This window comes from Leptonotus elevatus, chromosome 12 (genome assembly GCF_054856555.1).
Source record: "Leptonotus elevatus isolate MCC_2025b chromosome 12, RoL_Lele_1.0, whole genome shotgun sequence".
In the NCBI taxonomy this organism is placed as follows: domain Eukaryota; kingdom Metazoa; phylum Chordata; class Actinopteri; order Syngnathiformes; family Syngnathidae; genus Leptonotus; species Leptonotus elevatus.
Window position 1 is genome coordinate 2,916,453 of NC_141250.1, and position 24,565 is coordinate 2,941,017.

General features: G+C 38.9%; 1 protein-coding gene across 1 annotated transcript in view; it reads left to right on the forward strand.

Moving 5' to 3' along the window:
* Nucleotides 1–6,346: 6,346 nt before the first annotated feature.
* The window catches only part of gli2a (GLI family zinc finger 2a), a 91,384-nt gene continuing 73,165 nt past the window's right edge, over nucleotides 6,347–24,565 (forward strand). Inside the window, exon 1 of the mRNA XM_086090536.1 lies at nucleotides 6,347–6,796. The gene's annotated coding sequence lies outside the window, so the exon portion shown is untranslated. The remainder of the gene's footprint in view (nucleotides 6,797–24,565) is intronic.

The window sequence follows — 24,565 nt, forward strand, 5'->3', positions numbered from 1 at the left end:
AGCTCGATTCACAAGTCACAAAACGACTGATTTATTCAATAGTGGTTTGAAAGTATCAACAAAAACTATGGAGGTAAATTTGGTGCAAAACTAACTTGTGCAAAAAATGTGTACCTGTAGAAAAAAGTCTAAATTTGTATCTGTAAAAGTCGTGATTTGTATCTGTAAAAAAAATGTGTGCCTGTAAAAAAAATATTTGTGTCTGTAAAAGAAATGTGTATCTGTAAAAAAAAAATTTGTGTCTGTAAAATAAATTTGTACCTGTAAAAAAAAAATGTGTATGTGTAAAACAAATTTGTATCTGTAAAAACAAATTTGTACCTGTAAAAGTCATGATTTGTATCTGTACAAAAAAAAATTTGTACCTGTACAAAAACTATAAATTTGTATCTGTAAAAGTTGTGATTTGTACCTGTAGAAATGACAACTTGTAGTCAAAGAAGTCGCCACTAGGAGTCACAAGTGGGTTTTCTGCTGCTGTTCTGTGACGTGAGTTTTGCCCCATTTGTTGCGCTACAAATGGAGCAAAACTAATTTGTACTTGTAGAGCGCCGTGATTTGTACTTGTAAAGAAGGGGGCGGGCTCTGGTGTAATGAAGGGTTGTTTTGACCAATCAAGTGAGAAGGATTTGAGCGGATTGGAGCGCAACCTCATTGGTTTAGCGAACGACGGTGGCGGGACTCGCGGAAGGATACAAGCAGGACACATCGTCGCCAACCAACATACATATTAAGAATACTTCTTAACTCTTTGACTGCCAGACGTTTTCAGAAAAGGGATGCCGTCAGTGCCAGCCGATTTAAGCATTTTGACTGATCTTTCAAGGTCCACAGAAAATGTTCTGTTTGGACTATGGAAACACACGTACTACCAAATGAAAGATTGGACTTTCATCTTTCATCAGAAAAAGAGTTTGTTTCTACCTTATTCCGTTCTTTAGTAATCAACAATAGAAAATGGTTAGTTTGACCCAATTTCGCCTGTTTTGGACCAAAATACGGAGAAATCAAGCTTTTAGTGAAACGATATTATTTCATGCATTCTAGTGAATTTTACACTTCTTTTTGTCCATGAATGATGCCACAAACACCTAAATAGTGCTTTACTTCTATAAAACACTACCACCAAGAATGAAAAAGTGTTTTTTGATAGCAAAATACGTTTATTTACATTCAACAGTGTAACAATTTGACAACAATTTGGCAAACTATTTACAAATGTGTGCAACTGTGGTGCTATTTACAAATATGTGGATGTTTCAACGACAGTTTTTCTTTTTGTAACACTCTCCTGCGTGCAAGGAGACGCAACAGCATTTGCACAACAGATTGCCTCTTCGCGTGCGCCACTTTCTTGCAGGCCGTTTTTTTCCGGGGAATAGCAAGTATATACTGCAGTGTGTCATCAAGTCTAATATCAGGATCATGCTACGGTTTCGTTACGTCTCGCTTCCCCGTGTCCTTCAGTTGCTATACCGGGTGGTAGGAGATGTTCTGATCCATTTTATCCACTCCATTCATGGTGGCATCGTAGTCCAGAAACAGTGTCTTCTCCGTGATCAGACTGTACCCGCTCCTCCGATGAATATGCATTGGACTCGGGGTACTCTTCATTGTCCGATCGAATGTCCGCTTGTGCAGCTCCGCGTTTTCCGGCCTTAGCAGCGCTAGCCGCGCTAGCCGCGCTTAGCCGGTGAGGCTTACTACGTGATCGTAAACACGTCAAGGCTTCCAACTTTGGCGTCAAACTCGGAGTCATCATCATCATCATCATCAATCTGCATTGGTCGATGCCAACTCTCCATCGCCCGATCGAATGTCCGCTTGTGCAGAAGTACCCGGCCGGCTATTGTGCGCGTTTTCCGGCCTTAGCAGCGCTAGCCGCGCTAGCCGCGCTTAGCCGGTGAGGCTTACTACGTGATAGTAACAGTCGCGCCAAAGCTTCCAACTTTGGCGTAGAGCTCGGAGTCATCATCATCGTCGACATCAATGCGCTTTTTAGTATTGATTGATGCTTTCCGTCTTTGAAAAAAATGCTCAAGCGTGAGCTGCTTGTAACCGGTTGCTTGGTCAAGCCATTGTGGCTTGGATCAGCCATTGTCTCCTCAACACTCTAGCTCCGCCTCACGTCTTCTACTGACGCCCACGGTGGGCGGCCCATCCAACCTTGTGCAAAGAGAGTCATCGCTGCCCTCTAGGGGCCAAAACGAGTCTTTGACTAATCATATCTGCCTGATACTTTCAGCACAGCTGCCCAAGGCTTTCCTGCACCCGTTTTTGAAAAAAAAAAAAAAAAAAACATAGGGGACGTCTTTTAACGTCCTCGGCGCCCTTCCCTAGGTTTATGCTAAACGTTTTATAACGTTTATGGCAGTCAAAGAGTTAATATGTATGTTGAGGAAGAATACTTCAGTATTCTTAATATGTATGTTGAGGAAGAATACTTCAGTCGACTGAAGTATCCTGACACCTCGGGCGGGACCCAGTATCCGGGGGGCGAGCACTATCGCCCCGCCGGACGGGTCCCATATACCCGCCGGGGTCCTGGTGGGGTGGGTGGGGGCTTGGTGGGCCGGTGCGCCTCCTGCCCCCGCCCGGTTGGGGGGGGCCCCGCTGGTCACACCTCTTAACTCACTACACTAGGTTTGCACAATACACTTTTATAGACATATAGGGCACATAACACACTTTGGGGGGTGGGGTAGGGTGGAAACACCGTCTTCACCCTACAACTCCCCTCCAACTTTAATACACCACACAACTTGTGGGTGGGGGGGGGGGCTTGTGGGGGTGCCATCGGTTGGGGGCCGCAGTATAGAGCAGTGCTGCGGTCCCCTGTCCGTGTTGCCAACCGCCCCCCCCCCCCCCCCGCCCTATCTATTTTTTTTAATGCACCACATACACTCAGCAACATGCTTGGGTGGCGGGTGGATCGGAGCGTGGGAATATCATTTCCATCGGCTCCGGTTCACCTGCTCCTAATTTTAATGCACCACACACACACACTTGTATATACACTGGGTGGGGTCACATTCACGGTTTAGGGGTAGAGTTCGCCAGTCCGCGAGCTGGCGGACTCAGTAACAGGGGTTAATTTTCACAAAGAACGCTGGAGTGACGACCGGGGCCTTCCCCCGCTGGGCCTGGGGTTCGGGGGTGTCGACCGCCCTCCGGTGCCCCCATCTCCCCCTTCTGCCCCCGGTGTTCCGTCCTTCCACACGGCGGGGGGTGGGGTGGGCGCGGCTGCCCTCTCCGCTCCGCTGTCCGGCCCCTCTTCGGCGCCGGTGCCTGGGTGCGGGTGGTCCCCGGGGGTCGGGGGTTGGGGGGCTGCCGGTTGGTCGGGGTGGGGTCGGGGGGGGGGCGGCTTTGTTGGGGGGGGCGGTGGTGGGGGTTGCGGGGTGGGGGGTGCTGGGGGTGGGGGGTGTCTGGGGGATTGGGGGCATGGGGGCGGCTGGGGCTGGGTTGGGGTGGGTGGCGGGGGTGGATGGGGGGCGGGGGGTTGTGGGGGGGCGGGGGTTGGGGGCCGGTGGGGTGCCTGGTGGGCCTGCAGTGCCCCGTCCTGCTGCGTTGGGCCGGGGGCGCGGGCCGTGTTGGGGCGGGGGGCGCTCCTGCTCCTGGGTTTACTCTCCGGCCGGTGGCCCTGGTGGGGCCCGGGGGTCGTCCTTTGGCGCTGCCGCGGCCTGGGGGGCCCTGAGGTGTTGCGCTTGCTCTGTTCCGGCGGGGGTCGACGGCTCCCCTCTTTGGTGGAGATTTTCTATGCATGCCAGATCCACCACACCAGCATCTACCGAAACTCAGACACAATCTGTTTCCTCCTCAGGTTATTGAATCGGTGGAGGCTGGTGTCTCGGATCTCACGCGGCTTCGTCTGTCCTTCCTTCCTTTTCTCGGTCTCTCCGTTGGTCTCTTGAGGCCTCCCTGATTTTATGTTTTTTGGATTTGTTGGGGTCTGGATGTTTCTTGGGCTGGGGAGGAGTTCTGGTGGGGGGTGTCTGGTCGGTGCTGGATTTCACCTTCCTTGGTTTTCTTCGGTCCCCTCGGGTCTCCTGGTGTTCGATTTAGGTGAACGGTATGAGATTTTTTTTCTAATAGGTTTTCTGGTGAGCTAACAAATACACACACACACGCACGCACGCACGCACGCACGCACGCACATACACATTCTCACCCACACACACAAAAAAAAAAAAAATGTATGTATGTATGTATGTATGTATATGTGTATATATGTATGTATGTATGTATGTATGTATGTATATATGTATATGTGTATGTATATATGTGTATATATATATATATATATATATATTTAAAAAAAAAAAAAAAAAAAAAGAGCAATGATGATGACATTTCCGAATGAACAATACTGAGCTCTTAAAAAAAAAAAAAAATAATAATAAAAATAAAAAATAAATTAAATGAAGTATTCTTAATATGTATGTTGGTTGGCGACGATGTGTCCTGCTTGTATCCTTCCGCGAGTCCCGCCACCGTCGTTCGCTAAACCAATGAGGTTGCGCTCCAATCCGCTCAAATCCTTCTCACTTGATTGGTCAAAACAACCCTTCATTACACCAGAGCCCGCCCCCTTCTTTACAAGTACAAATCACGGCGCTCTACAAGTACAAATTAGTTTTGCTCCATTTGTAGCGCAACAAATGGGGCAAAACTCACGTCACAGAACAGCAGCAGAAAACCCACTTGTGACTCCTAGTGGCGACTTCTTTGACTACAAGTTGTCATTTCTACAGGTACAAATCACAACTTTTACAGATACAAATTTATAGTTTTTGTACAGGTACAAATTTTTTTTTGTACAGATACAAATCATGACTTTTACAGGTACAAATTTGTTTTTACAGATACAAATTTGTTTTACACATACACATTTTTTTTTTTTACAGGTACAAATTTATTTTACAGACACAAAAATTTTTTTTACAGGTACACATTTCTTTTACAGACACAAATATTTTTTTTACAGGCACACATTTTTTTTACAGATACAAATCACGACTTTTACAGATACAAATTTAGACTTTTTTCTACAGGTACACATTTTTTGCACAAGTTAGTTTTGCACCAAATTTACCTCCATAAAAAACTCATAGCCAGGCTGGACTCAAAAACAATGCAAGAAAAGTAACAACTCAGAATCACAGCAAAGCTGGAAAAAGACTAAGACAAAGTAGCAACATAAATTCACAGCAAAAGGCTGGAGGCAAAAACTGACTTTAGCAACATTAAGAAAAAGCATGGTTACATGAACATGAAACAAGGCACCGCTTACTATGACGGTCTACCTAAACTCTGACTATTTATACAAAGGGTGTTGTCAAAGGTGGAGACAATCAGGCCAACGAGGAAACAAGGACAGGAAGTAAAGCTACTGATATATGAGAGAACTATAACTATAAAATAAAAGCCGGCACAACTTCAAGAAAGACAGGACTAAAAACTAAGAACTTAACATAAACAACGAGAAATAACATGATGTTTTGTGTCATAATAATTGTTTCTGTTTTCAGAATATTACTTATCCTGTTTTTTTAATTGAGTTTTTTTTGGTGTTTTTTTATATATTACAAAAAACATGGTGGGGGGGGGGATTCCCCCAAAAATATTCTACCATAGAACATAAAATTAAAGAAAAGAAAAAACAGTCAGAAAAAATACCCACAAAAACAGAGAGAGAGAGAGAGAGAGAGAGAGAGAGAGAGAGAGAGAGAGAGAGAGAGAGAGAGAGAGAGAGAGAGAGGAGAGGAGAGAGAATGAAAAAGATATTCAAGGAAAACAGAAATATGCATTTCGAAAAATGGAACATTTTATCCCAAAAAACAGCTAAAAAATATTTCATAAAACAAAGCAAAACAAATTCTAAAACAGCACATTGAGTGTGTATGAAATGTGCTATAACCTGCATTGCCTTGCTTATACATTTGCGACCGACATAAATTAAAGTTAGTGTATACAATGTTATTTTTGCTACTACGGTATAAGACATACCCCTTTTAAAATCTTGGAAATACAGCAGCCTATTTACCCCTGTACAACATCAACAACATGCACCCATTTTAATGTCAGCGATAATTTAATTGGAATTCATTTACAACGTTCATTTAGTGTCTAGGTTACGATTTCTCAAGTAACTAAGTGAGGCTCTTAGAAAATGTAATTAAAAAAACGTAACTTTATCTAACTCACTCCCTAACAAGTCTGCAACTGCTGGATTGTTAGCCCGGCCCATCTGGTGTAGCAAATGTCCCAACTCACCAGGGAGCACGGGGAGGGAGAGAAGCAGAGGGGGAGGAGGAAGCGGGAGAGCAGGGGGACGGATTGAACAGATCAGCAGCCCTGATGAGCTCAACATCACCGCATGTCCTCACAGCAACTGTCCGCCAAACAGCTTCGAAGTTCATTTTGTTCGCGCTAACTTTGAGCAAAAACTCTCGCGACTGTTGGCTGAAAGGAGCACAAAGCGAGCGCCACGGAGCGCACACCTTTTGGCGTAGAGGAGAGGGAGAGAGGGAGAGAGAGAGAGAAAGAGGATGGCTTGCAAGAAAAAGTTGGACGCGACGTCTTCGGTTCCGCTTTGAGGAGGGGTGTGCATTTTGGTGTCGTTTCAAAACGTTTTCGAAACTTTGTACATGGAGTTTGGCGTCACAGTCGAAGACGCCAGTTAGCGCCGCGACCTTCCACTTGTGGGACTGGATTGCCGGAGGAAGCGGACAGTCAAAAGTTAACATCGGACAAAAAGAAGTGTGAGAGCCTGGAAGTGAGCGATACGACTGTGGAGGTAAGAAAGTTTGTGGTGATGCATCACCCTGACAGCAGCATATCTCGGGCGAGTAACTTTCACTTTGTTTTCTTTTGTCACCAATACGACCTTTGTGCATGCATTTCAAATAGTCAGAAAATGTTCTGCTGCTGGTTGCAATCATCCTATAACTTCGTTCCTTTTTTGCCTCGCGTGTCAACAGCAGATGAGGAAGGCAGTTTTACATATTTTTTGCACTTTGAACTTATCTGACATCGGAATCCCAAAAATTTGTCTCTTGCAACTTGATCCATAAGGGAAGAGATGTGATTAGAAAGCTAGGCGCCAATGTAGCATGTAGCTGAAATGACTTTTTTTTTTCTCCATTGAACTGTAAATAATATACTGTTATTTAAGTTATAATATTTTAAAACTATGATGTAAACCCCCCACTATAATAGGCTTGGTTAGTTTTCCCCCCAAGTTGTGTTATGAAAAAAATAAGCGTAATAACACTATCACAGTTCCTAATCTCTTAATGCTACTAAACCAAAAATAAATAAACATCAGAGTGTGTGAGGAATGCAGTGGCAGCAACAGCACATAGTGCATCACAGAGCTGTGGGATGTGTGTACATATTGTTGAAAGATTCAAAGTTTACTGTTTGCTCTTCAGCCTGAGCAGTCAACAAACACTTGACGTCTTTGTGGGCCCTTTTAGCAGCCATATTTGCCGTCGGCTTTACTATTATCTCTTAGACACTGCTAATGATCTTCAAACTCATCTTTGGGTTTATGGCTTTCACTTTTTATCTTGATGTTAATGTCAAGTTATTTAACATTTAAAATATATCTGCAGGGGTGTAACAGTTCTTCAGTCAGGTTCACGTTACACTCTAAAAACAGTTGGGTCAAAAGTAATCCAATTATGGATTACATTTTTTTTTGATCGATCCACTTAAGGGGTCAATTTGACCCAACTTCCTGGGTTGTTTTATACAAAATAACCTTCTTCTTTTTTTTTTACCCAAATAAAGGATCTGACAAATATTTAACACTAAAAGACCCATTTCTTGACTCAAACTTGGGTCGGATCGGTCCATTTTTAACCTATAGTTGGGTTATTTTTTGACCCAAGTGTTTTTAAAGTGTAAAGAAACCAGATGAACCCTACGTCTACAAAGTTCTGACAATAATGTTCCCAAGACATATCTCATAATGTTTGGAAATAAAGTCCGCCCCCCCTCTTAATTTTCTACAATTTTTGTTTTGCCAACTAAGCTTCAAAACAATGGACATGTATCTCAACACTCTAAAAATAGTTGGGTCAAAAATAACCCAACTATGGGTAAAAAATGAACCGATCCTCTACTTTGAGTCGTGATAAGTGTCTTTTAGTGTAAAACAACTAATAAACATTGGTCAGATCCTTTACTTGGGTCAAAAAACAACTCAAGTTGGGTCAAATTGACCCATGAAGTGGATCGGTCCATTTTAGATCCATAATTGGGTTACTTTTGAGTTTTGACCCAACTGTTTTTAGAGTGAAGGAAAGCAGCTTTGGCACCATTTCTACTTAAAATAAGAAATCCTAATAAAAAAAAGACGTGAATCAGTCAGTTAAAAAATGTGATAAAAAAAGGGTAACCTAACATACTGTATATGCTATCTATCCACTTTTTGAAATGAAGAGAATGTGTGTTTTCCACTTCACATGATGACATCCCCAGTCAGGGCCGAGGTGATTTGCATGAGTGAAAAAAAGAGTTTTAGTGCATTTGCCTATTGTGAGGAATGAAGAGTTCCAACAGTTAAAGCCTACGGGGAGTGAAAGGAGTAAAGAATGGCTGAGCCTATTCAGCTCTTTCACTCTCAGTTTGGGGGCTCTGCGCTGCAGCGTTCACAGACCTATAGTGGTCATGTCACTTTCATCTTTGCAGGCCGGCCTCTCTCTGTGAGAGTCTGTGTGTGTGCGTGTGGATTGGATGTATACGTACTGTATGCTGCTCTAGCCCCTATTTTCACACATCACTGCTCTACACATACCCTGCTTTATTGATCAGCTTCCTTTTTTGTCTATTTTTTTAGGAGAAGTATGTGTCAGTATGTACGTGCTGGAGGGGTAGAGCCCAAGAAGAAGGCAAATGAGAGGAGGCGGAACAGCTTTTTTGAAAGCAAATACCGATGAAGTCTAGCGTACAGGGACAGAGAGGAGGGTTAGAGGAGTGGGGTGAGCACTATGTGACTCGAAGGTGGGGGAGGAGCACCCTCTTCTACTACAACCACCCACTCCTGCTGAGTGACCTCAAAAGGAGAAGGAAGGCGAAGGCGTTCAAACCCAAACCATGCCTATCCACCTCTTCATTGAGTCAAGTCACCAATGAAGCCATTCAGGCGGCCGTCGTAAGAAAATACAGCTTATGTGGAGTTGTTGAGGTTTCTGTGGTTTGGTGGAAAAATTATTTGTAGTGGCATTTTGCGCTTAAAGAGATGAAATGCACATTTTCCTCCAACTTCGGTTTTATAGAGTTAGCGTCAGCTCAAAAAGTTTAAGTTGTAGGTAGGAGTTGTAGAGTGGAGAGTTGTCGCCCGGGCCCTATTTAAAGTACACTATAGCCATGCCAAAGTACCACATGTACGTTTGCATGTACAGGAGGGAATACATGTGTCTGGAATGGACATTGGGTGAGAGACACACAATCTTAATATTAAGTCTGGACTTAAGATAGAGGGAAAAGTGGGAGAGTGAGCAGGAGATGGTTGCTTACATTCATCTGTAGAGCACTTCACTGAATTCTGTCTGTCCCCTTTGCTTTTGGCATGTGGACAGCAGCGGACAACCCTTGCTTGTTTTAACGCCCGTTGTTTCACTCTTCTCAAGAAGTGCTACTCATTCTTCCTCAAGTGTGAAGTTAAATAGACACCCATCATATCCTGGATGGGGAGACTGAGGTAGAGGGAGCGAGGTTGAGCACATTTTAACCCTCTCCTACTTCCACCTCATTACCCTAGAGCAGCAATGAGAGAGCACTCCAGCCCCAGAAGAGAAACTGAGATCACACAGCATTGTACCACTGCCAGGGAAATGGCAATCATGAAAAAAGAGGTCTTTGAAATACAGTGTGCCTGAGTGGAAAACATTTTAACTTTTTTTATTTTTATTTATTAATTTTAAACAGATTTATTGAACCATAGAACAAGTACAGAACAGTATACCTGAAATGAAAAAAAAATGAAACATTATATACCTATTTTAAAGTCTTTAAAAACCTTTTTTTTTTTTTTTGTTATGTATTTATGTATTTATTTATATTTTTTTATGAAACGTCTTTAAAAAAAGTTTTTATTTATTTATTTATGTATTTATTAATTATTTTTTAAACAGCTTTATTAACCATAGAACAAGTACAGAACAGTATACCTGAAATAAACAAAATTAAACATTATATAACAATTTTTACGTATTTTCTAAAAATGTATTTATTAATTTTTTATTTATTTAACTTTATTATTTTGAAAATGTTATTTATGTATTTATTATTATTTTTTAAACAGCTTTATTGAACCATAGAGCAAGTACAGAATAGTATACCTGAAATGAACAAAATGAAACCTTATGTAACCATTTTATAAATTTATTTATTTTTATATATATATATTTTTTTTTTATGTATTTATTTATTATTTTGTAAACAGCTTTATTGAACCACAGAACAAGTACAGAACAGTATACCTGAAATGAACAAAATGAAACATTATATTTTAAAGTCATAACCACAAAAATTTGGTTTCTGTATACTGTACAGAACATGCATTATGTATCATCACAATAAAGTAAAATAGTCTGAACGGCAGATACTGGGCAAACTTTTCACATCCGCCCTGACTTGCATGTGGAAGAAATACAATTTCATCAGCAACATCATCATTGTCTATTGGCTTACAAAAGAACAATGATGACTGCAGCACTAAAGACTTTTGGGGAAACCCTGCCCCAGGTCATGGGAGGTCAGGTAGTTTGTGAAAGGGGGATGGGAAGACACATTTCATTATCTCAACACAAGATTAACTCTCCAGACAATGGACAATGGAAAGTGTCAGATTCTTATTTCCCTCTCCTCTTTCAAAATAGGAGGTAAATCTAAAGCATTTGAATACATTTAATGTCAGCTTGACTTCTTCCCTCTCATTTCCTTTTTGCAGTACATGGGTTTCTGTAATATTTATATTGTACATTTTTGTAATTTCCCAGTTTTTGTTTTGTTTCGTATGTTCCAAGAAGGGTTCACTCAATAGAATAGCTTGATGTTATAAAACATAAATATCTTTAATTTCGTAACGTGGGTTAAATTCTGGTGAGCAGACAGTGGTCAGAAAAAAACCCTTCTCATAATCTGTTGTATGTGAATTAATAGCTTTCCATCTACTAATTAAGTGAACTTGTTAGTCATTTTCTCTGTTGCATCAGTTTGTTAGCTTGTGTTGGTCAGAGAGTCTTGTTAGTCACTGCGGCTACACTCAACTAATGTTAGTCTTTCATTGACAGCATAGAAAGTTCATAATACACTGCCCAAACTTTGAATGGTCCTCGCAGGTCATACTTAACATACAAATCCAAATTTCAATTAAGTTAGTTATGAATTGTAAATAATTTTGAACCGAAATTCAATTGAATACACTGCAGAACAATATATTTAATGTTCAAATTAATAAACTTGATTGATTCATTCATTTTTAATTGGATCCCAGTGAGGACACAAATTGTTGAAGCTTTTTCAGTGGAAATCTTTCTTGTTCTTGCTTGATGTACAACCTAAGTTGCTGTATGTAGCTTAAAGCATTAATGGTGCCTACACAGATGTTCTCCATGCCATGGACACGAGATAGCAATTATAACACTAATAAGTGCACTTTTATGTCGTTTAGAACATGCGATCTGAATTAGAATAGATAACACAACCAAGGTACGCTAACATAGTTAGCAAACTCAAGTCCGCTTGCATAAGAGGGTAACGAATGCTAACATCCACAATGATTCGTTCTTAACACATTTTTACCAACATTTGAATTCCCCCAAACATTTGACTTGACTTATTAGCTCTTTATAGTTTACTAGTCAAAACCTTACGTGGGCCAAAGCTCCACCGAGTACGTGTTGCTCTTCAGGAGTGTCATTGAAAACTGACGTCAACTCAAGTGAGTCAGACGTAATACACATTTCACCACTAGAGGGTGCTATAAGTCAACATAAATCACTGCTAATACAACATAACAACACTATAACATTACAACAATAATATGTTAAATGTACCTCACTAGTCTAAACATTGTGATTCATATTACATTTGTGGAATAAGAGTTATGAAGCAAAATCCATTTGTTTTTATTCATCTCAGGGGGCAGCCATTCTGCCACTTGCTGTTGACTAAAGACGACGTCAATATTGCTCAAGTCTCAGGTAACTACCAATCACAGCGCAGCTTCAAAAAACACGTGAGCTGTGATTGGTCGTTGCCCAAGCCCTGAGCAACATTGTTGTCATCTTCAGTCGACAAGTGACAAGATGGCCGCTCCCTGAGATGGATAAAAAACGGCTGGATTTTGCTGCTCAACTCATATTCCACTAACACAATATTTACCAGAACACTATATTTAGACTAGAGGGGCTGCATAGAACATATTATTGTAAGATATTTTTAGGTTTACTTCCTTTTTAAGTATGTAATTACTGATTAGCAGTGTCTGTTATCCAACTTGCGAAAAAGCAAAAGGATGAATGATGAGGAATTTCTGCCATTCTATCAAGGTTTTCAATAGGGCTGTGTATCGATTCTAATTTTCTCCATCAATTCGTTTTTTGATTCACAAGAGTTAAGTTCAATTCAATTTAGATTTTTTTTCCGATTCAATTCGCTTCAATTCAATCCGATATTGATTAATAATGGCACATCAATTATTCTTAAACGTCAAGGACATGATAACAACTTCACAAACATTAAATTCCAAACAACATTTTGCAGAGGCAGCAACACAAACATTGACATCAGCAAGGATGAGATGAAAATATTTTCATAATCTAATTCAATAACTGTAAATATAAATTGAAAATATTCTGGTGTCTTAAAGTGCAATAAGTCAGGTCTTTCATAAATGTAAGAAAATACTTTTACATTCATTTGAATAGTACATTTCAAGAAAACAGTATAAGATACAAAAATAGTATCATCCTTTAAAATTCAATATTCTTAAGAATTTATGGGGGGAAAAAAGAGACGTATAAAATAATCGATTCAAAGTTTTATGAATTGATATCAGACTTGAAAAGGAAAATCGATTCGATTATTCAATTTTTTAAACCCAGCCCTAGTTTTAAATGACTGCACTTTCGACTGACACAGGGTCTCCAACAATAGTATGCTGCCTCCAACTTTTGCCACAGGCCTAATCAAATGCAGTAGAAGAGACTGGGGCCTTTGAATAAGCGGTTGACAACAAAATGCAACCATATGGATGAGTTATGATTTATATTGAGGCCTTTCATTGAAACAGGCAGAATGCAGCCTAAGAGCTGGACAGATGTTTTCCCCCAGTGGATCTATATGTTGGGAGAGACTATATTCTAATTTGTACTGATGAAGTGCCAGGCCACAGACGCCTCTCGGATAGACGCTTGAGACAAGAGATGAGAGAGCCATAGTTGCGCTTGGATTTACAGTAGACATGTGGTTGTCTTTAGTCTTCAAACTTTCTCTTCTTCTCTAAAAACATGTCTGTTGCTAGAATTACCTCCATGTCTCGAGGCAAATGAGATTTGCTTATGTTATGCAAGAACCTTAGGAGGCAGAATTTGGATGAATGTTACATGTACAAATGTCTCCGTATGTCTGGCGGAACTTAGAAGTGACAATAGGTGAGCTCAAAGAACATTCCAGGAAAAACATTGACATTGGTAGAACTGAATTCCATGCCATTTGGTCAGTGTTGACAGGTGCCTATTTTTAAAAACATTTTTCAAACAGATTTAATGATCAAAAAACAAAAGCTTTCATAAGACATTTTGGACTACTACACGCATGCATGGGTGTTTGTTTTCACTCTGGATTTTATAAACTTTATTATCATACCAGTGCACATTTACACATGGCACAACATTATTATCTGAGGTCCCAGATTTAGCTCAGTGAGTCCCAAAAAGAGACTCATACGTATTTCATTTCATTTTTTTTAAAATTTGTTTTAGGCAATAGCAAAAGCAACACAGTCAGTGTCATAATCTAACAAAAAGCAAAATGGTAACAAAGTCAAATTCTGCCTGAAAGGGAAGAATCCCACCCATATCTCCCATTCGAATTACAATATTCGCTACCCTGATACTAACCTTAACCCCTTCGGACCCATAGGTGCTTGCAGTGGACATATATTTACGTGTCTAAACCAACAAAATGTATAATTTGGATGATGTCAACACGTCTGGTTCATGATTGGATCTTAGCTAACCAATCACAATCACAAGTTGATTTGCATGATGTTCATATTAAAAATGGTACATATAAGTTTGGTAAGTTTACAACACGTTACGGCTTTACTATCCTGGTGTCCACTACAACAAATAAGAACATGAGATAACCCCAAATTATATATTTTTTTAAATCTTAGACAATATACTTAATTTTAAATTTCTAAAAAAAAAAAAATGTTCAGGGAGCTCCCAAGGTTATCAGTACGTCTTAAAAAGTTAAATGTTAATTTTAAGAAGCAAATACCATAGCTCTGTTTTTTCCTAAATTAAAATAATCCTGAAATCTTAAACTTTCACATTTCTTTGTTTTAAAAAGTTCAGAAGGTTGCCATGGTCAGCAGCATCTCTTATAAAGTTAACTGAAAATTTAAATAAATAGTTCCCTGAGATTATAATAGTTTTAGTTTGACCTTTTATTGGCCATCAGATTTTGAAAAAAGGCAGATACGATATTCGTCACAATGCCTAATATCGGTGCCGATAATCGGCCTGGTAATGTATTGTGAACAGACCATTTGTTGAAATAACATTTTGAATCTGTGAAATTTTGCATTGTTTGTGATGTCAGCAAAGATTATTCCAAAGTTTCACACCACATATAGACAGACAACAACTTTTTCAAGAAGTTATAATTTTTTTGTAGTGTCAAATCACCATGATATCAAATGCAATATAGAAGAATAAAAAGAATTATCAAAACTATGAAAGTAATGCTAAACATAACAACCAAACCTAATGAAAGCCCATTTCCAAAATACAGATTAGATATGGGCAACTAATCCAAAAGCATAAAAAACAGCTACTTTGTATATTTATTTTTATGTTTGAAATAATAGAATTGAGAGGAAACTGTGTTTTTAACAAAATGTATGTACACTGTGTTGCTACCTTGTCACTTATAAACATGCTGATATATCCTGCAGTTATAGCCCACTGTATACTGTATTCCTGTATACTGTACATAAACTATCTTCTCTTCATTTTTGTTGAAAGTAGTAGTTTGGTTTAACTGAAGCCAGCTCAGCACGATCCTTGTCTAAATGAGTTAGAATGCTCTCACCTGGTCTCCTCACAGTTTGTGTTGTCACAGATGAACACAAATACGGCAACAACTTTGAAGGTGTCCCTGCCAGCAAACGCCTTAGATCTGACATGGAAGTCGAAACAGCTGGGCTACAGCTCTCACAAGAATTCCTAATAGAGTGGTAAATAAACTGCAGTAACAAGGGGATGTACTCAAGTGATACGTGGGAGAAATGTTGTGGTGTCTTGTCCTGCAGTCTGAAAATGTACTTTTCTGACATCTGGAACATATTTGAACATAAAGAAGATTTTGCTGTTGTTTTTAACAGCTGAGAGGGTTCGAGATTGAGTGTGAACAACACATTTAGGTTGAATGACCAGGGCCAAATGTTTCAGCGAGCTCGAGTCAGCAGTGTGCAATATGGCACCAATGACAGATGTAACTTTAAACACACAGCCAAAGGGTTATTTAAGTGTTAAGTCAGCTGTTACATTCTGTAACACATGTTTACTTTGTTGAACCTTATGTAGCTTTGACTATAAACTTTATCGTCATTAACAATGTTTCCCAGGACCCCGTGCTTGATAATTCAATTGATTCATGTAACGACTGATTGCACCGCTGGCTTAGCACCAAAATGACAGTGAGAGATTTACATGACATCGTCATATCTAATGTTTTATTCACCCGAAGTTAATATAAGTTATTCACTCGGCTGGGTTTGTCTAAAAAATTTGTCTCTGACAATTATATGTTTCCAACTTTGTGGGTACACTTTTGGGAAGGCCATTTTCTGCTCCAGCATGGCTGTGCCTCAGTCCACAAAGCCCATAAAGGCATAACTCTAAAAGTTTGGTATGAACTCTGCTTTATAATTGTCTCAGTTATGCACTTTTTCGGAATTATACACCACTTTGTTAATGTATTGCAAATTATTTCATAACCCTCCAGAAATCTTAAGACTCAATTAGTTGCTAGTAAGTTGCTCTTAAGTTTGGTGTAAAATCATCGAGGATGACATGCTGTTGCTCTTCTCTCAGGCATGTTGTGGCCTGGATATTTGTACTATATGCGTGCCAGAACGTATACACGTATGTACTTCTCACACAATACCATAACTTAAACTGTGACATTAAAGGGACATTCAGTGATCCCTCGAGCCATCTAGTGGTGAGCTAATAATTCATTCTTTATAAAAACGGACTGTTTATGTCAATAGTATGCAAAAAAATATGTTGTATCCCGTAAACACATTTTAAAAATATATATAATCGTAGTGTCGGACCCAATGGGTCGACCGCAGCTTACCTTCCACAGCTGGGGCCTGCAAGTGGTCGTCACTAACTCCCATGATTCGGGCCCGTCGCTTGTCACTTTCTGCTTTGGTATTGCGAGCTGTTACTAGCTCTCTTTTTTTTTACTAGCTCCTCTCGCTGGACGCTCTTGTTAGCCGCTCCGGCCTACGGCTCTGACTAACTCCCGCTAATTCCGGCTCACTTGGTCTTTCGGCATCGCTCGCCGGGCGGGCTTCACAACGGTTGCCAAGTCGTTGTCGCTCGCCGAGATGCTCGTTGTTCACGCACAATAAAGATTTGGTGGTAGGCATGCTAAATGTGGTCTTTCTGAGCCACTGTAGCGTGCATGCTCCTGTGTGCTTCTAATGCTATTCTTTGACCACTAGATGGCACTTACACAATGGGTCTTTAAAGTAGTGTATTGTGTAAAAAGAAATAGTATTTCTTAGTATTAGTATAGTATATAGTATATATTATGAAACGTTCTTATAACAATTGTAATGACCGTAATGTTTGATGCGCTTGTTCGCTTTGATGGAATTACAAGTCCTTTGATGATGCATTTAAGATGTTTATTTACTCACGCTATTAATTGTCCAAGTGTCACCAAGTGCTACATAAATACCTTTGAACCTTTCACACACAAGGTCACCTACTCATGCGGTCAAAAAACTGTATTGCTCCCCTGTCTTACTCACCTGGATGAGGATGAGCACCTGCAACTTAAATAGGCATGTGAACAGAGGAAGAGATACAACAGCGACACCAAACGGTCAACTCCGCAACCCATATGTACACAAACGAAATGGCTCTTTCATTGATTATCAGTATTATTAGTATTTTGGTAAAAGGAACAAACAAAATATGACACACAAAACAGAAGCATTGCAACAAAAATAGAGGCTTTGTAACTTAGGTTTTTATGAAAGTAGTAGAATTCTAGTAATACGATTTGAAGCTGCACTTTGTGCTTCACAAGGTTCTAACTCATAAATAGTCCATGTTCAAAATGTTATACAACTTCGTATCAATTCAATCACTTGTTTAGGTGTTCCTGGTCGAGGCTCCAGGTTGTAGTTGAGAATGCTGGGAATCTCTGTCTGCTTTTCAACAGCTGAAGTCTGTTTTCTTTGGCGTTCATTTTTAGTATACAGTATATTGTAAATATTGGTCATTTGATTTTTTTAAGGTTTGTCAGTCGATTAGAAATTGTAATTTTAATTGCATGTCTTCAATAGTTAACTCACGATTAATTGCAAATTTCACATCTGTTCTAAATGTACAATAAAATATTTTTTTTCCTAAGTTTTCATGATCTTGTTAACATAAAAGTGGAAAAAATGTTCAACTAATAGAAATATGGCTGCATCTTTTAGGCATTGATACAGTAATTTCCTCATAATTCATAAAATTTAGTTAAAATCAAAAATATGTACTGTACTGTAAAAAAGTGTGATAATGATTTGTGTCTAGGTAATTTTTCATAATTGCATTTGTAAGACGTTGGTGACAGCTCACTGCATTTTTCTTTTCATATTAAGAGCTATCAAATCTTCCACATGAAGTAACTTGTAAAAAAATGTAACGCATTTTTAAAGTTGTAAAATACATTTGACCCCAGTCCCCACAAATATATATGCATTATTATTAAATTTATAACTGCTAAATTTTGACGTGTATGTGTCTGCTGCATTGTGACTGGAATTACCCAAGTACAGGTTTTCCAAGAAGGGGCGGTCATTAATCGTGCATTAAAAAAAATTGTGCCGCTAAAGGAACTTTAAATGAACTCAAAATTAACGCAAACATTTTGACACCTCAAATTTTTTATAAAGGTTTATTGGAAAATATGATTTTTTTTTCATTCTTGGGGACAGTAATATGATGCTTTTTTGTTTTGTTTGTTTCACCAGCAACAGTTCTTAATCATTGACCTTTAGGAATTATTGAAAATAAAACCTCAAAAGTGCATCCTTGTAGATTCCTTGTGTGGTAGAATCCCATTAGCTTCACATCTGTTTTCAGTTGGTTCAGGCAGACAAAGAGATCAACGACAGGATATTGCTTCGCAAGGAAGGTTAGACTCAGGGGTGGGGTAAGAACTCATCCGTGGGGAAGTTTCCACTGCTGTTTTAGATGCCTGTTACATGACATAAATTATTATCTGTTCAATAGACTTTATTTACCAGGGTTGGGTACACTCGGTCCTCAAGGGCTGATCATAAGAATCAGGTGTGTTGGAGGAGGGGAATATCCAAAACCCTGCAGGACTGAGGGTGTATATTTTTGCATGGAAACACTATATCTTGTTGGGCAAAGACTACGTACAGTCGTTAGACTCTTCAGAGTCTTGAATTGCGCTTTGAAAAGACTACTACGGGGGTAGCAAGTCAGTTATCCGTTTATTTAAACTCACTAATGAGTGAGTCCAAAAATCCTGATTGGCTCATTACTCAGAATTTTCTGTAAATTACTGATAAGGACAATTGCAATAATGGAGAGATAGAAGGACAGAGGGTCAGATTGACTGGCTGTTTGAAAGACTAATTCTAGCTCAAAAATATATGCTGTTGAATCATGTTGGTAGCTGGTAGGAATACAGTTTACAATGTGGTAAACCATACAACAAAGTTTTAGATTGTGGTTTTCAAATTAGTTGCTTGCTTGGAACTGGAAGTAAGGACTTAACATGAACTAAAGAAGGAAGTATTTGGTTAGCGAGCAGTGCTCACATTGAGAGAACAAATGGTAGGGTAAATTAAAGGGCACTTATAAAATTTTGCACAGTTTTAGGCACGCATCTGTGCTGGTCAGAGTTGATAATTTGAGGGTATATACATCAGCAGCTGTATTTTGTCTGAAATATACAAGGTGATTCAGATATGATGCCAGTAAGTAATTTTGAGGGTTTTGAATGAATTTATTTTGATTTGATTTTAACCTTTTATATTATTTGTGAAAGGTTAGGGAGACAATCAAAGTAAAAGTTTAATTGATCTGAAATACTGTTGTTGTTTTTTAACTGTGCATATGACAACTTGAATCTTGAATTGGCTGGTGATTGCTGGGGAACCAGGAAACAATGAGTCTGTGTGGCAAATGAATGAGACCAAGAAGAGCAGAGAAGACCAGTTTAGGACAAAGACAATTTGTTTTTGTTGTTGCCATTGGGTACGGCCAGTAATCTTTTTCTAAATAAACATTCTTGAAAGAAGCAATGTCTTAGTGCTGCTGACAGAAAACTACAATATTCCTATTATTACTCTGTTACTGCTATGTTCCATCATCAGCAATACAATAGTGTAGGATAAAAAAAATTCAGACCAATACCAGTACGAGTACTCAACAGTTGAGTAGACACTGATCCTGATACCCATGACACAAGTACTTTTGATACATAAAATGCCATTCAAAATACAGGGTGGTTAAAAAAAGAATACGCCAAAATCATCAAACGATATCTCAAAAATGAAAAACAATAGAAAACTCTAGCTTGACACATCTGTGGGTATTTCTTTAAAATGATTTGTTGTTGCTTTTTTGGGGGAAATTGTATGTATCTAAAGTACTAGTGGTATTGGCACTTGGTATTGGTATTGGTGATGACTCATGAATTGAGTACCTGTACTGGTATTGGTCTGAAAAAAGTGGCCTCGAACATCCCTAATAATAATTATAAATTTGATATAATGATTTTCAAGTAGCATGTGAGATAGTGGATCTTATTTGAGTGGGTTTGATCAGGTTTCCTGGTGTACACAGTATTTAATGGCTTGGGTTGGAACCGGATCTTGAAAAATTTACTTGTTCAGGCTTGTATACTGCTCTCTCGACACCTGTCCGCATGTAAATTAAATGTGTTGGTCGAGGCATGCCTTTATTTTGCACATTAAAGTATAACCCCGAAAAAGGGTTAAGAACCTTAGTTCATCAGCTGTAAAATTGATGATGTGTGTACCACAAGTGAAAGGAGCATTTGAAAGCTGTCCAAAGCTATTATTCGCTATCAGCAACCCTCCTGTGAGGAGATTGGCCTGCAAAAGAACTATTCTGTCGTCCGTTTCGTGGGTTGTCACATACCAACAGTCGACACTGGGTTCTTTCAGCCATGACCAAATGGCTCCTTAACTAAGCAGAAGGTTAATCAAACCTTTACCATGGACGCGGTGAATCTTATTCAAAGGTAAATTATAATGGCTGTCATGACTAATCCATTCCAAAAGGGTGCTGGGGAGTTTGGAATGTTTGACACATCTGAAGAGATTTGGCTATGCACAGGGCTAGTTTACAAAGTGCAGTCAATTCTTTTCATTATCGTTAATTAGGAAACATTTTCTACAAAAAACAAAAAAGATGTAAAGACACATAATCGCTCCTCATCCTTCAGCTTGAGTTGAAGCCAATATGATAAAGACACAAAAGTATGTAAAACAAAGCTATATTTTGACTTTTGAATGCTGTTTTGATAACCTGCATACTTGTCACCTTCAGAAACCTGAGTGGGGAGGTCTGCAGGTGGCAGACCTTTGCTATCCATCTCCTGCGCTTGTCAAATGAGCAGTGTGTGTAGCAGCAGCTAGCGAGAACGTGTGTGCTGTCGGGAAAAAGAGTCTACCAGCATGCGGATCACGCTGACTGAAAGATAGGCAGGAAGAAAGTAAGAAGCCTGGATATCTTCAAAATGAGAGGGCCTCTTTTGATCTGTGTTTTCATTCCTTTCAGTGTTGGTGAAAGGGGAGCCGTTGAACGGTAGTAGAGGAGAGAAACACTTGAAACTGAACGAGGCTCTAAGAAAAACACACAGCATGTTTTAACACAAGTCTCAGGCGAGGGTGACGAGAAGACAAAGGGGGAGAGGGAAAAATTGGAGGTGGTGATCCTCTATAAATAATCAAATGTTAGAAAGGGTTTATGAATTGTAAATTACTTGACCGTGAGTCTGGTTTCTTATATCTACTAGGCCGTATTAAAGCCACATATAAATAGATATTTTTTAGAGCGTGGGGGCAATATTCTGAGAAAAAAACTATTTTTAAAGTGGAAAATTTGTGAGTTTATAAAGTGGCAAATTTGCCACTTTTTAAAATGGTAGATATGCGAGAGAAAAACTCACAAATTTGCATCTTCATAAAGTGGCAAATTTGTGAGTTTTTAAAATGGCAGATTTATGAGAAAAAAACTCTGAAACTTACGAGAAATACACGTAGCGTACTACTCGGATTTTTGTGCCAATACTTTTCGGTCGGATTTTCAAAGAAGGAGATAGTATTGCTTTAGCAGAGATTAACCATATGATGTTAAGCATTCGCTCTTTGAAGCGTTGGGTACTGCCAGCGACAAAGGGAAGGATCAAGCATTTAAGTTAATTTGTCAAAAATGTATATTTACTTCCAGAATTATTATTTACACATTCATACATTTTAGTATTTTTTTTGTACAAGTAGCTAAGTTGATACAGTTGTACCTCGGAGTTTGAACATAATTGTTCAAAGTCCGAATTGTTCAACCTACGAAAAAATTTTCCCCATAGGAAATAATGTAAATGCAATTAATATGCTCCCAAGCTCCAAAAACACAAAATTCCTATTTTAATTTCTATTTATGTTTTTTACATTTACACCCTGTGTACAGTATTTAAACAATAAAAAATACCTTACCTTTTTTATTGTGGTGTGATGGCATCAGTGGATGATAAATGCTATGTTAATGCTAGCTTTAGTTCAGTGCTGAGTTTGTGTATTTTACATTGGGCATATTGTTAGACTACTAAGCAGTCCTTGCGTGTGTTTAACATCAGGCACGTTGTTGAACAGCTAAGGGCTCGTGCCAGTATTTACAGAAGTAGTCACGGTAGTTACAATGGCGCGATAATCTTCTTAATTCCACTGTGGTTCGTAGCATTGTATGTTTTTCTTTGCTGCCACTGGCATTGTTGTCTTTCTTTGGGTCCATGGCAAAGAAAATTGTCATGGAAAAATCAAAATGCACTCGTGAGTATGGAGCACCTCCAGGAGTATTCACGATCTGACTGGAAATGAGCAGTGCATCGTCTCAACTACCACAACATGAGAATTCGGCATTGCTCGGCTTTGCTCGGCTTCACTTGGCTACCCGTTTTCAAAGTACATTCAGCTTAGCTTGCTTTGCTTGGGTGTTCGAACTCCAAAAATGAGGTCAAACTCTGAGGCATTTTTCTCTCAGATTTTTTAGTTGAAGTCCGATTTGTACGAGTTACAAGATGTTCAAACTTTGAGGTTCCACTGTATATCGAAACTGCTACTCTCTCACATTCACTTGCATTTACCTAAAGTATGCTAGCTTCTGATTGGTTAGTGTTAGCCAGCTGATAGGGGATCAGGAAGTGTTGTCCATCTCGCTGCCGTGTATGATGAGTTAAGTTTAAATTAAGAATGAATCCGTCTCCATCCTGCCTTTTCATTTTGTAAACAGTGTCCCATTAACCACCAACAAATACTGACATTAGACTATAGCTACGCTACGTGTATTTCTCCTAAGTTTCAGAGGTTTTTTTCTGCCACTTTATAAAGTGGCAAATTTGCCACTGAATAAAGTGACAAATGTATGAGTTTTTTTCTCTGAATATTGCCCCCCACCTTTTAAAAAAAATATATTTATATATGGCCCTATAATTTTTTTAGACAAGGAATCTACCTACCACTTAGGGAGGTGACATACCACTAAGACCACTACCACTCTCATTGTACTTCACTGAAAATAGTATCAATTGCACAGACAACTAAAATAATTCATTATTCATTACAAAACCTCACATCTGAAATAAAAATGCAGCTAATCCAATAAGGGATGGCCATAATTGATTCACACTAATTGCTGTAAATCTTTGCAGATGTGTGTAATTAATCGAATAATTGAATCTTGAAGCAATTGAAGAGAAATTGTGACCAGCAGTATATCTCAACTAGTTTGTGATATATAAAGAACAATTTGATATCAGAAATTGGAGGTTGAGCTACATTCACAAAGACCTTTGTCATGCTGCATTTATATTAACACGACATAGAAATTGAAACTGAGACAGATTCCCAAAATATTCAGTTAAAAATAATAATAAATAAATACATTCATTAATGAATGTCCCTATTTACACAGGTATTTATATCAACAGAAATAGGTTTAACTGAAAATGTTGCAGTCTTTTAACTTTAAAAATTCCATTGTATTTAGTACATTTACAGTAAAAATAAAACACATAAGCCTCAAATAATGTTTTGGCCTTGTCTTGATTCTTCTAGTTCTTGTGTGTATTTTGAGAGTGATCAGAGCTTACACTTTTTATTATGCGCCAATATTTTTTCCAATATTTGCCAAACTACACTTAACTCTTAAACACTTATGACTTTATTGCACTAGTAGTGTCAGTGTTAAAAATGTAACTCAAACTACACACTCTGGTAAATGGTACTTCATTTATATAGTTTTTCCTCCTTACAAGGCCCTCAAAGCTTTTTACATTTTGACTACTGATGACACAGCATCAGGAGCAACTGGGCAGTTCAGTATCTTGCCTTTGACATAGTCATACTGGCCTGGGATCAAACCCACGCTCTCACTGACCCAAGCTGTCCCAACATCAACCACGAGATATATCGCTATTGAAATGTCGACAGGGTGATGGAAAATTGGAAAGTTTCTTCTTCACCGGAAATGAGGGTACGGTCAATGTAGTGGGCCTTTGAGCTTCGGGCTCCGCAGCTCTGGGTACCGTGATAGACAATGTGAAAACTTAATCAGACTTTAAGTAAATGTCCTTTTTTCTTTTTCAAAATCTAGTTATGCTCCATTTTATGTTTTTGTGCACATTTATCACTCACTAATTTGCTAACCTTTGTCCTGTTTTCATTACATTTTTGTGAGCCATAAGAGAGGAGATTGTTGTGAACAAGGTTATTATTGTTAGTTAACAAGATAATTAATACTCTAATTGAAAA